The sequence below is a fragment of the Choristoneura fumiferana genome, chromosome 7 (assembly GCF_025370935.1).
Source record: "Choristoneura fumiferana chromosome 7, NRCan_CFum_1, whole genome shotgun sequence".
NCBI lineage: Eukaryota > Metazoa > Arthropoda > Insecta > Lepidoptera > Tortricidae > Choristoneura > Choristoneura fumiferana.
This window is the reverse complement of record NC_133478.1, coordinates 19,095,212-19,111,665: the sequence shown is the minus strand read 5'-3', so window position 1 is coordinate 19,111,665 and position 16,454 is coordinate 19,095,212. Positions and strand designations below refer to the sequence as shown.

The window sequence follows — 16,454 nt, the reverse complement described above, 5'->3', positions numbered from 1 at the left end:
ACTTACATACGAATGATGCACGTTAAATAAAAGGTTGTAAAAAGACACGTCCCATAAAGCGTCGAGTGATGAAGGGTGGAGAGAAGCGAGAGCTAGGTTTGTTCTGATGAAAACTCGCAGTTGGTGTACATGTAGATACAGCCACTAGTACCAATAAGTATCACATAACAAAGCGTGTATCTGATACGATTCTATATCTAGGGCGAGTAGGACGTGTTAAATATGTTGCAGTTGGACTGGACACAACCTTTGCTATATTATCATCACTGACTTCTACGTAAACAGTCATCAAGTATAGCAAATGTAACAGGCGGTGAAAACCGAGTTACGTGGCTACGTCACTGTTAAATAGACATGTTTGTATGTATATATATGTTTAAGTGTATGTTAAAGGGCTGTCCCGGGCCTGTGGTCGTCAAGTTTACGCCGCCGTAAAAACGAAGGGGATTAATAGAATCCTTCCTGGGCAATAAAACTTGTTTTACGTCGCGACGGAATAAATTATTGCAATTTTTTTCTTTTATTGTTTTGTTGTTTGCTACATAATATGCCAACAGGCAATAAAATACACATAGAAGCTTGTTGTTAATGCGGTAACTCGACCTTCTCAGTTAACTGTATGTAGAGTATTTTTTTTGTATGAAAGAAAGAAAGAAAGAAAGGTTTATTTTGGCTCCATAAGTACCACCTAAAACTACGAATAGAACTAGCACTAAAACTATGTTACTTGGTGACACGGCAGGATACCAAAAAGGGTCTCCACTCAACATGTGTTGCCGCACATTATGTGCAGCAACGCTGGTTTCTGTGGAACCCAAACGTTACGTTATGAGTCTTTTATTGTACATAAATTACATGAAAAACAGATTAAACAGAGTGATCACTGCAAAAAACTGAACTTAGGTATACCATAAGACATCTCTACCAGCTAATCGTTGAACGATTGGCAGGACAACAGGAACTTGAGTAGACGGTATACCTAATGAAAAATCAACGTAGCGGAAACTTAAAATAGATATAATCTAAAACTAAATTGGTTTTGATAAAATAAATATCGTATCGTGTAAGATGCTGTGCAGTCAAACCGTGAGTGGACGCCAGCGGATAGCGGGGCGAGCAGCGACGCGGCGAGCGTGTTCTATATTCATTGCGTTGCGTGTGTTGTCAGATAACGACTACCTATGCGATTAGGGTCTCGTCGCGCAATGAACAGGGAACACTCTCGTCGTTTCCACTTCTAGCTGACGTTAGACCACAGAATAAGTAATAGGGTTAATTAGACTTTAGTACAAATGATCTCTGGGGTTGAGTTATAGATGAACTTTTATCGCTTGTTTCCTTTTCAAACCTATTTAACCCCTTTTTCATCAAAATTAAAACTGGGTGAAAATTTATTTCCATACATTGGTCAATTTTGGCTTTAACTTGGTCAAAGGGGTAAACTTCATCTTAAAATTGCTATTAGCATTCGAATCGAACACGCGACCTTGCCTCACAGTCTGTCACAAACCACTACAACACTCGAGAGCAGCCTCAAGCTTCCTGCGCGAAATGAGACATAATCATAAGCAAACAGCCTAATAAAGCTTAGTTAATTGGCAGCCTCCGCGGCCCCAACAGCTCATTAGCCTCGGAAGGCAGGCCCGGGGCGAGCTACCTTGAAGCTGATCGATGAATGGGATTGTTTGAAGCTAAATTGCTGCCAAGAAACTGTTTTGACGGAAGTAAAGGCATAGCTATGATAATATACGTAGACGACTTGATAGCTTGGTACCTAGTTAGGTTAGGTTAGCAGGTTAGAACTGACTACAAAGTATATCCGAGTTCCATCTCCCGTCGAGACAGATATTTTACAAATAATACGTGTTACAAACGCAACTGTTTTTAATTTATCATTTAATGTTTTAATTTATACATAAAAAACTAAGCTGTAAGCTTAAAGTAATTCAAACGCACTACAGAGGCACAACGTTAAATTTTGACCAATCACAGCTTCGCATGTACTGGAATATAAAGCTATGTAACTGTCAAAAGACACACATTTTTAGGCACTTTCCTATGTACACCAGCTACCTCCAAATTATACTTACAGTCGAATCTTTATCAAGAACCCTCTACTTCAGCAGCCAGGGTTTCGGCAGCTACCAATACGTATGTTTCTGCTCGAGTCTTGGCCATTATTTGTTGTCAGGTGACTTTCGCATACAAAAACTGTTATTTGATTGCGATCACGAGCGTCAGAAACCTTAGCATTATGGCTCAGTCAATTAGTATCAAAGTGTCCCGTGATATTTATTGCCAACTACGTAGGTATTCGGACTCCAGCACTGTGGTGTGGACGCTAAAGGAAATCACCACCGGTGTTTTCCCAAAAGATGCCATGAATAGTTATTTGTGTCCAAGGGACGCAAATGGTGTATTTACGACGAGGGCGTACATTGAATCCGAATGTAGCGAAGGTTCTACAATAGAATCGTGAGCGTAGCGAGGGATTCTAAAGTAGAATCCTGAGCGAATGAGGGATTCAAGTGTTAACGCCCAAGATGAAAATAATTTTGCTCCGAGTGGCTCATACAACTTTTCACACCGAGCTTTAAGAAACTTGAAAAAGAAAAATCTAAATATTTATTAAGAACAACCAGCATAGAAAATGGCGTGGCCTTTACAATTTTATCAACTTGAAAAAAAATGGCATTTATAAAACGCTTAGAAAAGGCTTGATCAGAAAAGTTGCACTTGTGCTCCTCTCGTCAGGGAGGAAAAGTTACTTTTCTGAAGGAGAGGTGTGAAAAGATCATTATTGACCCTCAACGCAGACTATTCTGTTAAGAGTGTAGCGACTTAGTAGAAGAGACATTTCTTTCCACCTTTCGAACAGTTTGGAACTAGAATCGTTACTCATGATAGTTGTAATGGATGGCACCCAAAACACTGTTGGGTTGTCCATGGTATTAAAAGGTCAGTTTGACACACTTGACATAGCTATTAAGCCAGGGGATGCATTTTTAACTCCGTAAAGAACATCCGAAAACTATTCCTTTAATATAAATTTATTAAGTTAAAGGCCACGTTACACCTACGACATCGCTCCCAATTCCCACTACAAAGCTAGGTACTCCCCAAGTCATGTGCATCACCAGCTATGCCTAGCGCATCTTCAGATACTCAGGCAATCAACAAAGGCAGCCAGCCTCCAGTCTACCCGACCGGTAAACCGAGATGCTATTGACATTTTTGGCCTGTTTAAATTTTAATTGGTCTTAATTTTGTGAGATGCGGTTTTTGCAGCGCTTTTCTGAGGGCGAGCTTAGTTGTGGACTGACAAAGACCTCAGTTTTATGCGTGAAATTGCAATTTGAGTTTGGTGAGGACTTTATGACAAATAATTGCGAGCTGAACCGTTTAATTTTTTACTTTTATAAAATAAAGTTAAATTTTCGTATATACAAAATTGAAACCAAAAGTATTAGTCAAGGTAAGTATAACCTCTTGAAACGTGTTAGAGTTAAAAATTTAGAAAGAAGGTTAACATCCGTGCCGCAGCAGTGCTTGCACTGTTGTGTTTCGGCGTGGAGAGTAAGACAGCCGGTGAAATTACTGGTACTTGAGGTATCCCATCTTAGGCCTCTAGATTGGCAACGCATCTGCAATACCCCTGGTGTTGCAGATGTTTATGGGCGGTGGTGATCTCTTACCATCAGGAGACCCACTTGCTCGTTTGCCATCCAGTCGAATAAAAAAAAAAGAAAACCTGTACAAACCTGCGAAGCTAAATTGCTTCTTACTGTTTAATGTGTCTGAAGTTCCCAATACGCAAAGAGCCTGTTGGAAACTACCTCGTAAAGCCTCGGATGATAAATAAATAAATAATAAATGATGAAGTAACCTTTTCAAATCTTTATATACAAACTCAAACTCAAACTCACAACTTTTATTGACAACAAAAACAACTACATCACAATAAAAACACAGTAAAAACATAAATAGAAGAAGAGAGAAAAATTATAGATATTGTGCTGTAAGTATATGTAACTTAGAGCTGTTTTTTGTTCGATAACACGCATTACCAAGCTATTTAATTTATACCTACAGTAAATAAGAAATAGGTAGCCCAATACCGTAATGTTAGTGACTTATACCTAAGCCTGATCAACTTCACGTAGCAGTATTTGGGAAAGATAAAGGTACTGTAAGCTACAGGACGAAGCTTGCTCAAAGCTCGCCGAAGCTGTAGCGATGAAAGCGTAATGGAATAACAGCGTAATCCAGCAATTAAGCCGCCGTAGTGGACCAATTACCGCCGCCTCGAGGCGATTTATTTGACAATTCCACTCAATTAAACCTTAACGTTTATGTGAAATAATAGCAATTTATATAAACTCTACTAATATTATAAAATAGCTATAGCTCGTCACTCGTCTATGAAGTACCTAGGTACGTATTTTGTATCGCTATCCCCAGGAAATTGTTCAATTCTTTTCAGGATTAGAATGAATCTAAGTATGTGTGTGTGAACAATTTAAAGGTTATAAACTATATGTGAAAATTTTGATTCAAATTCACTAGGCCGTTTTTTGCGATGGATTGACAAACATTCAAACATCTAAATGTCCAACATACATCCAAACCATTCATGAATATTCTTTCATGCATTTTTTTACCTGAGTAGGTATGTTGTTGTTCTTTCACACACAAACGATTGGAGGAAATAATGTATGGATAGATGAAATGTTTGGATCTCGAAAATAATGTTATACCACACGGGATACACACATATTCCCACGGCCCACGGGAAAGAGATGTGCAGTGGATGTACGCTTATACTCGTATAAAACCCAAAAATCTCAAGTGCTGCGACTGCTAAATTATGAGCGATAATTATATAATATAATAGCTCATCGCATATGCATGAACTTATGTGTCGCACAGATGTAATTGTCTCGCACGTGTGCATGCGGAGTAACAAGGTACAAGTCGCAGCAAAAATCTAAATGCGTATCGGTATTGTGGAAATAAGTAATTTGCCCGGCAATTCTGAAGAAACTTACGACACAAATCCACCCAAACAACAAACCTAAAAAGTAAATGAACATAAAAATAAGATTTCTAAGCCAAACAAGATCGGACCTAGAAAAAATCCAAAAAATATCCCATTCAAACTGAAGCCTAAGTTCGTCCATTATACGAGGAGCTTTCGGATCGTTTCTACGCGCCGCAATTGTATTAACATTTCATATTAAACGAAGAGACGGGGGAGGTCAAGGATTAGTGGATTTTTCTTGAAGTATTGTCAAGTGCAGCCAGCGTAGCTTGGCCCCGGTTCTGTCCTGGGAGCCCCCGGTTTGGTCTTGGTTGGTGGGCGCGTGGGGGGCTGGGAGGGGGCGCGCTCGGCTGGTCGTCCTGGCGGGGCTGGTGTGAACTAGTGCTCTCTTCACACGTACTACAATGCACCCTAACTGCCTGCTATTAACCCTGTTCAACCCCTTTGGTGTGGGTAGTGATGTTCTTAAACATTAGCTGACAGTTGTTGCTGGTTTAACAACATTAACACAACCAATTATTTTAAGTAGGTCGTAAAATCTGTAAACATGCTCCGAATGCAGCAGCAGCACACCCACACGCACACGCTTTAAGTACGTCCTTTTTTTTACCCGATTGCACAATAGAGGATTATGTTTTTGGAGCGTATGTATGTAAAACTGTCGGAGAGACATACGAGTAGGCAGGGTATAAATAATGTTTCAGAATAACATCCGCGAAAAAATATGGAGGATGGTTTAAATTTAATACTTACATATTTTTTACTAATAAGTTACCTACTGAGTGGTTTGAAGAAGCCGTGGTGGCAGAGTGGTTTGACCTATGGCCTCTCAAGCAGAGGTTCGTGGGTTCAAACCCCGGCTCGCACCTCTGAGTTTTTCGAAATTCATGTGCGGAATTATATTTGAAATTTACCACGAGCTTTACGGTGAAGGAAAACATCGTGAGGAAACCTGCACAAACCTGCGAAGCAATTCAATGGTGTGTGTGAAGTTCCCAATCCGCACTGGGCCCGCGTGGGAACTACTGCCCAAGCCCTCTCATTCTGAGGGGAGGCCTGTGCCCTGCAGTGGGACGTATGTAGGCTGAGATGATGATGATGATGAGTTACCTACTAGATATAAACGCAAACAAAATTTCTGTACTGTTTACTTTAATGTTATTAAAATAAGGTTCATTTTCAATGTCGAATATCTTGATATTTTTTTCGGTAAACCTACTACCCTGGTGTAGTTCTTATAATTTGTCAATCGACTCGTTGAAAGTTGAAATAATCCATACCTACCTAATTTAACCTTTCCGCCTTATGGATATTTTTGTAACACGGTATCTTTAGAACTTAATACAATAAGAGATTTAGGGGCTGTTTCATCATCCATTGATAAATTTTATTTGACGGATAAATGTGATGCCTTCTCCGTCTATTCGAACAAAACAAACAAAGACAGCATCACATTTATCCGTCAAATAATTTTAATCAATGGATGATGAAACAGCGGGTTAGTATCAAAATTTAGCAATTAATCTACTTACCTACATTTTTTAATATTTTTTATGAGAAAAAAAAACGAAATGAAAGTGCTAATTAATAAAACGTAAAAAACACCGAAATCCCATCACTAGGCTTCACACTTCGCCCACGGCCCTTGTCCTAAATACTTTAATCCAATATCCACTCTACCTCAGTAAAAATAAAGTTTAAAATGTAGTAAGCACAATTTTTTTCATGTGCATCTCTTGAATAAAATTAAACCTTCAAAGAACAGTGGTAAGGTTGAATTTATAATGGATGGTACTGATAATACTTGTAAGACAAAAACAAAAGTTTCTGTGCGCTGTGCAATAAGGGCGGATTTCGCAAATCATTACGCTCAAACAATTGTTCAATCTTTCAATTAACTCAATACCGACACCATCAAGTATTCCTATAGCGATTTAATTACTTCGAGCCCCTACGTCCTAATTGATTGACAACTGAAAAAAAAAGTTTTTTATAGTCACAGTCAGTAGAAAAAGAATGTCTTAGAAATTAATGTAAGTATAACAAAAAAAAATCTAAGTACTTACTTGATGATAAATCTTTTTTACATTAAAAGCAAAACAAGCTTAGGACAGTTAATAGTTCCTTTCATTTCTATACACTTTATTTATTTAAATGAATAGACACATACTTAAAAACACAACACAAGATACAACAATATGATAGGAAACAAAATAAATAAAAAAATAGTTTCTATTAAAGTAAAATCAAAGTAGAATTTCAATTTGAAAAAGTGGGCATAAACCCCCCTACATCATGGGTTACATACAATTTATAAATAACGTAAAACCGTAACGTGAAACTTAAAATGTTTGAATAACTCGGTTGCTGCTTGTAATCGATAAATTCGACAAGACTTGCAACCGGCCTTGTGGCGCAACGGATAACGCGTCTGACTACGGATCAGAAGATTCCAGGTTCGAATCCTGGCAAGGTCGCATTCTTCTTTTTGCTTTTTTTTCGGCATATTTTTTTTACGTTTCTTTATTTTCGGTAATTCACTAGTATAAAAATTTATACATATAATAGCAACATTTTTTTTTCACGGTTATGTATTTTTTCAAAGGTTATGTATCGCTTCAAATTAATTTGCCAATTAGGTATTTAATTAAGCACGTATTTTTATGAATTTAATGTGATCGCGTATGATTTTTTCTATGTATGAATTTATACTAATTATTAAAATATGCGATAAAAAAACTAACCCACCCAACGCCTCGAAGGCGTGATCGCACCCGTCACCAAACGCTACTATTTAGTCAAATATTATATTTAACCCTTTCACTGCTATTGTGACGCAAAAATGCATTCACAAATATTGTGACAAAGGCCCACCTCGGCTATTATTAGAGGCTTTGGATCGTGACATAGTATTGTGACAGGGCGGTGATATTTCCGAGAGGTGACAATAGCAGTGTCGTTTTAGGAGCATTGTGTCCTTTGAATCACCACAAGAATAAGTAAATCATTCATAATCAAGTAGACTCTTTCTCAAGCATTTCTATTCAAACGATAATGACACAAACGGGACCATCTACACAGTAGTCAGAAGATTTTCTAACTCTTGTTTATTGATCGCAAAGTATTTACTTAAATCTATCAATGCGAGGCTTTCATTTCCATAAAGGTATTACTAATATTTACATTCAGGCATATTCGTTAAATTTTTATTGATGCGAAAAACCCATGTTTTATTTTTACATGACTGAAAATGAAAAAATGTCCCAAAATAGCCCACGATTGCTTTTTTTATTCCAGGCCAAAAAAACTGAAGCAAAAGATGTGTTAAACGCCACCTCGTTAAGTCGAGAACATAATTACGCGTCACAAGTGGCCAACATTTTGGGTTTAAGAAATTTTGAGACCAATTTTGGCAGGTTTTGGGGTGGATTCTCGGAATCTTGTTTATAAAGGCTACTGGGTAATTTTAGAGTAAATAAAATAGGGTTTGTGGTGTCGGTTCGTTTTGTTATTATACGTGACTTGGAAGTCTGTACAAGTAAAAAAATGAAGAAAGGACAAAAAGTGTTATTCTTTGATTTATTAATTTTCGATAAAATATTGGCTTTGTATTTTTACTCCAAAACTTGCTTCTCGAGTAAGATCATCATCATCATTATCAGTTTTTCTATGCAATGAGGTGGCAAACGAGCAAGTGAATCATCTGATGCAAAGTCAGCTCTATACTAGACACCCGCAACACTAGAAGATTGCAAATCCTTACGCGATTATACCTCTATCATGTCATACTAACAATTTACGAGTCACTCCAACGACCCTATCAGTTACCGGAATTTAATTACCACCAGTGTGTCATGGCAATAAAAGTAGCTTTAACACAGGCTTATGGTTATAAGCGCTTTGTGTGCGGATTAGACCCGCGGAGGGCAGGGGCAGGGTTGAATGGAAATAGGTGCGCTCGGCGCAGCGGCGCTACCTAGATGGCGCCACTAGCGCGAGCCAAGACCCTCAGCTATAACTAAAGTACTACGCTTTTATAATCTCCATCTGAACTAATACTAGCCAGGGTCATTATTCGAGCGTTTCAAACGCCTCAATTTGGAGTCACATTTTTTACGAATTGGCTGTTTTTAACCCCCGACGCAAAAAGAGGGGTGTTATAAGTTTGACCGCTATTGTCTGTCTGCGGCACTGTAGCTCTTAAACGGGTGAACCGATTTGAATGCGGTTTTTTATTTGAAAGCAGTTTTCTAGCAATGGTTATTTTAGTCGTTTCATCAAAATCGGTTAAGCCATTTTTGAGATATTGAACTTTAAGTGACCAAGTCGGGGGTTTTCCAACTTTTTGATTTTCATGTCGTTTTCGAACTAAAAAGCTGTATCAGAACCTTAGACCATTTCTCTAAACCTGCGTTTCCACCTAAGATGACCCATGAGGGTGTGTTGTGAGGAATGTTTTTTTCATGAACCAATAGAAACGCTTTATTTATCCTCGCACAGTACATCTCTGGTAATTTTTTGAACATTCGCGAATGCGAATGCGAATATTCAGTTTTTCGTTTTGGCGCCAAATTGTCTATGGCAGTTTCGTTCGAACGAAGTGCGTTCCGTTTGTACTTTGTTCCGAGAATTACCCAGTTTATACGAACGCATCGTAAAGTAAATAAATAAATAATACCAAATGATTAAGTGAAGACTGATATGTGATTACGAGATTAAGTATTTTTTTGTATAAAAAACATAAGAAATGAATGTATTTTGATTTTATTAACCTATCTATTATCTAATAATTGTATTTTTTCCGATATTCATATTCGCAGAAATTTTGCGAATGCGAATGCGAATGCAAATATGCAAAAATATGCGAATATTCGCGAATGCGAATGCAAATGCGAATATTCGTTACATCACTAATCTCTGGTGGCTACAGCTGAGCGGAGCGAGGCTATAAAGGTAAACAACGCATTTCCATTAGTTCATGACTAAACTAACCAACAAATAGTTGGAAAACCCCCGACTTTGTCACTTCAAAGTTCAATATCTTAAAAACGGCTGAACCGATTCTGATGAAACATGTCTAAGAACCATCGCTAAAAACCTGCTTTCAAATAAAAAAACCGCATTCAAATCGGTCTACCCGTTTAAGAGCTACGGTGCCACAGACAGACAGACACACATAGCGGTCACTTATAACACTCCTATTTTTAGTATTTATCTACATGCATATCATAACTTCCCTATTATATGTTCAGAAACGACTATCAAATGGCCTTTATTAAGAAACCTGGTATCTGCGGGTGCATCTTAATGTTCACATTAAAGTACAGTGCATCTTAATGTTTACATTAAAGTATCGGTAATACTTTTTTTAACAATGCATATCTGTACATATTGTAGAAAACTTATGACATGCATGTAGATAATAATTATTATTATAAATGAAACTTTAGTTTTTTTATTATCTGTTTTATTTAAGCTTTGGTAGGTACTTCAAACTAGTTATCAGTAACACTAACTGAAAAATACAGGCCATATCTGAACATATTATAGAAAACTTATGATATGCATGTAGATAAAGTTATGTATGCGGCTATACATAATTAGGCATTAAAACACTCGTGTGATCTTATTATGAAACTCGCCTTCGGCTCGTTTCATAAAACCACACTCGTACTTTAATGCCTCTCATTATGCACCAGCCACATAAATAACTATTTTGCGTCGGGGGTTAAAAAACACATCCTCGCACATCGCACTGGTGGAAACGCAGCCTTAAGCCGGCAGCGCGCGCGCATTCCGCGCGGATTACCCGACTACCCCCGATATTTAATTTATTGACTCCGGGTATTAACATTCCGAGGCTAATACGGGGGCGCTGTATTAGGGGTTCATTTAATTGCGAGTGGTGTACCACTGTACCAACACCTCGGCCCGGTCTTGTTGACAATTTGAACATCGTATCGTGCCGATTCGTGCCGTCCCGCTCACGCTAACAGTTTTAAGATAAAAACCGGCCAAGAGCGTGTCGGACACGCCCGAAATAGGGTTCCGTAGCCATTACGAAAAAATTAAGTAATCTTTTTCTAAGGATTTCGTATTTTGTACGGAATATTCCAAGTTTAGGTATATTTTATACCTTAGGCTGCTATTTACTCTCAAACTACTAATAATTCTAAAGAAAACTTAACCGTTATAGTTTTCCTTGTATGTTTGATATACTTGCTAATCCTGAATATTGAAATGCTATTTTTACCCACCGGTTTAGATTTTTGGAGGGGGGGGACGCTCGATTTTAATCAAAAATTTGCACTTTAAAGTTGAATATTTTGCAAACGAAAACGCCCTAATGGTTTTAAAAGAAACACCACATGGGAGGTATACGACATTAGTTTTTTTTGTGGCATCAGTTCATCTATTCATTGGGTAGATGGCGCTTGGACCACTAGAGACTGAGGACTTTCTTTCTTTCTTTCTGTCTTGGATGCGCACGAATTAATTTTATTGCTATTTTTTGCAGAAACTAAAATCGGGCAACATAACGGGGTTAAGGACAGACATCTGATCGCGCAAAAGTATCTGCAGAGCTACTACGAAATTCGAAAATTGAGGTTCGTATCATAACGTCCCACCGACGACACTTATTTTATATACGACAGTGAGAGGGACGGTACGATACGTACTTCGATTTTCGAATTTCGTAGTAGCCCTGCTGGCCCGTCCTACCGGCCGGCCCTAGAAATAGAATCGTATCAGATATTGTACACACTCGCAGGTGGTAGGACCTTGTGCGAGGTCCGCCCTGATGCTACCACCATCTTGCTCGTTAATCCTGCCGTGAAGCAGCAGTGCTTGTTGTGCACTGTTGTGTTTCGGCGTGGAGAGTAAGAGAGCCGGTGAAATTACTGGCACTTGAGGTATCCCATCTTAGGCCTCTAGGTTGGCAACGCATCTGCAATACCCCTGGTGTTGCAGGTGTCTATGGGCGGTGGTGATCTCTTACCATCAGCAGACCCACTTGCTCGTTTGCCATCCAATCGAATAAAAAAAAAAAAACACTTTTTGGTATCAGCTATTGTCGCTGGTGACCTCTGGTGACTGAAACTAAAGAGTTAAAAATCTATTCTTCCAATCGTATACTGACTTTTTGAATTTAACCTATAGTATTTATAAAACGGTTAGTTAATATTTAACATTTTATCACAACCTGTAGGTAGGAGACAGCTGTTTATCTACAGTTACGTAAGCTAAGTGCCACCAAGACGATTTCATGCGAAACCTTTTTTTTTAACAGTTGCGTTCGTCATTTGTCAAGATTGAATGATTTTGCAAAATTGGCATTTGTATTGTTAAATTATAGGTAGTTACAGCAATCTAGACTTTCTCATTTGCAAAACTATTGCGAAAACAACCTTCTGCTTGGCTAAATACGGTTTAAATTTGAGGGTGAATTTATCTAGTACGATCAAGGACTTTAATTTATGAGCCACACAGTAAACGCCATAGTGACATCGCATTAATTAACAAGGAAGACCGTAATGACATTTTCTTTGAAAAGGTTCCATGGTGGCTTATGAATTAAAGTCCAATAAGTAGGCAATTATTATCTAATAAGTAGAGAAGGCGAAGAGGTTTGAAACGCGTCAGGGGGGCTACCACGAAAATCGAAGTTCTTATCGTACCGTCCCTCTCACTCTCGTATTAAATAATCGCTTCAGCGGGTTGACAAGATACGAATTTCGAATTTTGCACTTCGTAGGGCCAGCTGGGCCAGTTTGTATTTTGTAGCCGGTGAAATTACTGGCACTTGAGGTATCCCATCTTAGGCCTCTAGGTTGGCAACGCATCTGCAATACCCCTGCTGTTGCAGATGTTTATGGGCGGTGGTGGTCTTTTACCATCAGGAGACCCACTCGCTCGTTTGCCATCCAATCGAATAAAAAATAAATAAAAAACAAACTTTATTATAATCATGATTGGTTTTTTTGGAGTCTTTTTGTATTTTTTATTTCAACTCCAAATTTGTTACTTTTACGGGTATCCCGTGAAACCATATCGAAAATACAAACTGAGACATGGATGCACAGAAAAACCAGAAAACGAGACCAGCGCTGGGAATCGAACCCAGGTCCAGGTCCTCAGCAATCCGTGCTGCGTGCTATAACCCCTACACCACCGCTGGACAGGAATCTAGAAACAAGCAACCTGAGATATGTATGCATAGGAAAAAATCGTGTCTAGATTCCTGTCCAGCGGTGGTGTAGAGGTTATAGCACGCAACACGGATTGCTGAGGACCTGGGTTCGATTCCCAGCGCAGACTCCTTGAACTGAGATGCCAGTCATCTATCTAGAGCAAATAGTAGTAGAGCTGGTATTTATTCATCATCATCCCAATCAATATACGTTACACTGCTGCAACGCCCCTCTCAGAACAAGAGGGCTTGAACCTAGTTAGGGCCCATCGGATTGAACTTCACACGCACCATTGAATTCTTCGCATGATGTGCAGTCCTCACGATGAATCTGGGTCGCCTCCTAGCTGTGGGAATTTAAATCTCGCTGCAGACGCCTTGAACTCAGAGATGCCAGTCAACTCTATGCTTGAGAGCTCAAACCATAGGCCACCAGCTAATGCTGGTATTTTAGCTGTGTACAATGCTATGAGATACAGCAAAGGTTTTCAATCTTTGTATAAATATTTATAACTATTCATAGTTTTTTTAATGTATTTTATGTCTTTTTACAGCGCATTGGTGTCTAACTGTAATGCTGTAATTTTTTGTTGGAATAAAAAAAAAAAATAAATAAATTATTGCACACAGTTTTGCAGCGTATCTTTTTTATGTATAGTCAGCAACAAAGATATGAATACAGCCAAAGTGCAAAAAAATACACGACCTTAATGTTCAGGCAATAAAGTCTTGTATACATATTTTTGGCACTTTGGCTGTAGGTATTCATATCTTTGTTGCTAACTGTACATACAATAAACATAACCCTCTGTAATGCGTTAAAGACTCGAAGTTATGACCATTGTTAAGAAAAAACTATTGTTAGGGCAAATTTCTTATCATTGAAAATGTTATTATTGATTATTTTAAAATAATATTACATTCAAATTTGAAACATCTCTCCAAAACAAAACTTTTGGACCCTAATTTAATTATCAGGCGTGATGGCGGGTTCGAAATGAAATATCAATTGCAAATAATTTTGGCGAATCTCTGACGTTACGTGATATCGAACGATGAAGTTGAGACTGCGTCAGTTTGTCTCTGAATTAACAAACTAACCCTACGCTCCAATTTTCCCACTTTTTCACCTATAAACACGGCAGAGCCGCCTCACGAGTCGAGTGGACAAGCGTGTCGTCGAATCCAAATGACGTTTAGCGCAAGATGGCCGCCGCTAGTGACGACGCCGAGCGCCGAGGCCGAGCGCCGAACGCCGAGCGCCGACGCGTGCCCACTCGCCGCCGAAACAGCCACTCTGCACTAATTAACTCACAAAGGTTGAACGTGGAATAATTTGAAAGTTTAATTTGCAGGTTCTGGTTTTAACGAAAAATTGGCGTTTTCCGTAAAACCAGTTAATAATTGAGCACTGTAATAATAATAAGACACATTTATCATTCGATTTAATTATACCTAATTGTTTTAATAGCCCCTCTTGTTAGCTAAACACATATTTGTATTATCGAGAAATAACTACAAAGTGATTTAAAAAATAGTTCCCAATATTTCAGGACGTGGTAAAGTTAGCTTGACTGAACAACCTGTAAATATTGTTGCCATAGTGTTTGTGACTACATTAGAATAAAACACTTCTATGGAAATAACTTGACAAGGGTGTCCATTCGGTATAACTTTGGTAACGCAAGCAGGTATATTCATTATTATAAATCAATCGCCTTTACCGCCAGAACCAGCCAGTTTACACGTACAACAAAAACGAAACAGCTTTGCACGTCAATCTTACGAATCAACTCATTCTCATATTAGAAATTAGAAATCCTGTATTGTTTGAATAATGAGTCATTGAAGTTATTCAGTTAATCAATAGTCCGACACTTGAGTGTTGCCAGTGTCATTATTGAGCATGACGCCGTTGTGTTGCCAGCTCGGGGTACAATTAAGCCGTCAGTTTAAATAAGGAACTCGATACGATTGGATCGTTAAACCGTGTATGTTTTCTTAACATGTAAACATGTTAATGATCAGAAAATCTTTGGTATGCGGGCTAGATGTGGAGCACGTCCTCGCAGCTGTTATAATTTGACGGGGCAAAGTGAGATCGCGGGCTTTATAGCATAAAACTAATGGTTAGGTATGTGTTTCCGCGTGTCTTATTTTAATTTACACCTTGCTTGCGTTATTGATCTGTATCTTATTAGCGGAGTCAGGTAAGTCAATTTTTAAAAGTCCTTATAATGTTTCATCGTAGTCCTGCCTCAAGAAATGCTCGCACCTAGAAAAAGCCGATCACTACCAACAACGACGACAACGAGGATCCGTGAGAGATTTCGTTATACCGTAACAGATTCATGGGCGACGTAATGGTTATGCAAAGAAGTGCCCTTGTACTCTCCTACGGCGTAAAAAATACATAGAACAACACAACACTAAGATACAGAATGAAACCTATAATGCACCTCCTTATACCTAGATGCAAGATGCAATCCCTTCCGAAAATAATCCTGTCGGCACCCATGAGTATGTTGATAAACCTACTAGTTATTATCTACCACTAAATTGAGACAGACTGTTTATTATTAAGGTGTTAAGTGATATTATTTAAGTAAAAAAAATACAATTAAATAAGATTGGTTTTTTGGAATCTTTTTGTATTTTTAGATGTCGCTAGCGTCACTGCTACTGCAAGTGGAAACAAACAAGCTGAGATATGAGGTGCATAGGGGAAATTCGTGTCTGTACCGTTGACCAGCAGTGGTGTAGCGGTATAGCACGCGGTACGGAATACCGAGGACCTGTGTTCTATTCCTAGTGCTGGTCTTATTTTTCTGGTTTTTCTGTGCATCTATATTTCAGTTTGTATTTACAATTAAATAAGTACCTAACTTGTGTTGCAAAAAAAAACTTAATCTAACCTAGACATGGACGGATGCCCTGGTTAAAACCGTAGGTTCACAGCGGATGTAGACCGCTTCTTAGAGGTCTATGGGGGAGGCCTATGTCCGACAGTGGACGTCCTACGGCTGAGATGATGATGATGATAACACCTCTCAGAGCACCGTTTCTGCTCATTGTGCTCAGAAGACTAACTGGTGCTTATGCTTTACCGCAATAGATTGGCAGGCCATTCTTTACCCAAAGCATAGCTGTCAGCTCTCTGGCCATTATTGAGGACTGTATTTTACTATAATACCTCTATTACTAAGTGAAACGTAATATTCC

The 16,454-nt window shown here is 38.6% G+C and overlaps 1 protein-coding gene and 1 non-coding gene across 5 annotated transcripts in view; both read left to right on the top strand.

Annotated features, from left to right (window-relative positions):
• LOC141429820 (visual system homeobox 2-like) overlaps positions 1–16,454 on the top strand; it is a 145,658-nt gene that overhangs the window by 31,428 nt on the left and 97,776 nt on the right. The gene's annotated exons all lie outside the window — the stretch shown is intronic.
• TRNAR-ACG (transfer RNA arginine (anticodon ACG)) lies at positions 7,446–7,518 on the top strand. The gene has a single exon. It is a non-coding gene; the product is annotated as a tRNA-Arg (tRNA).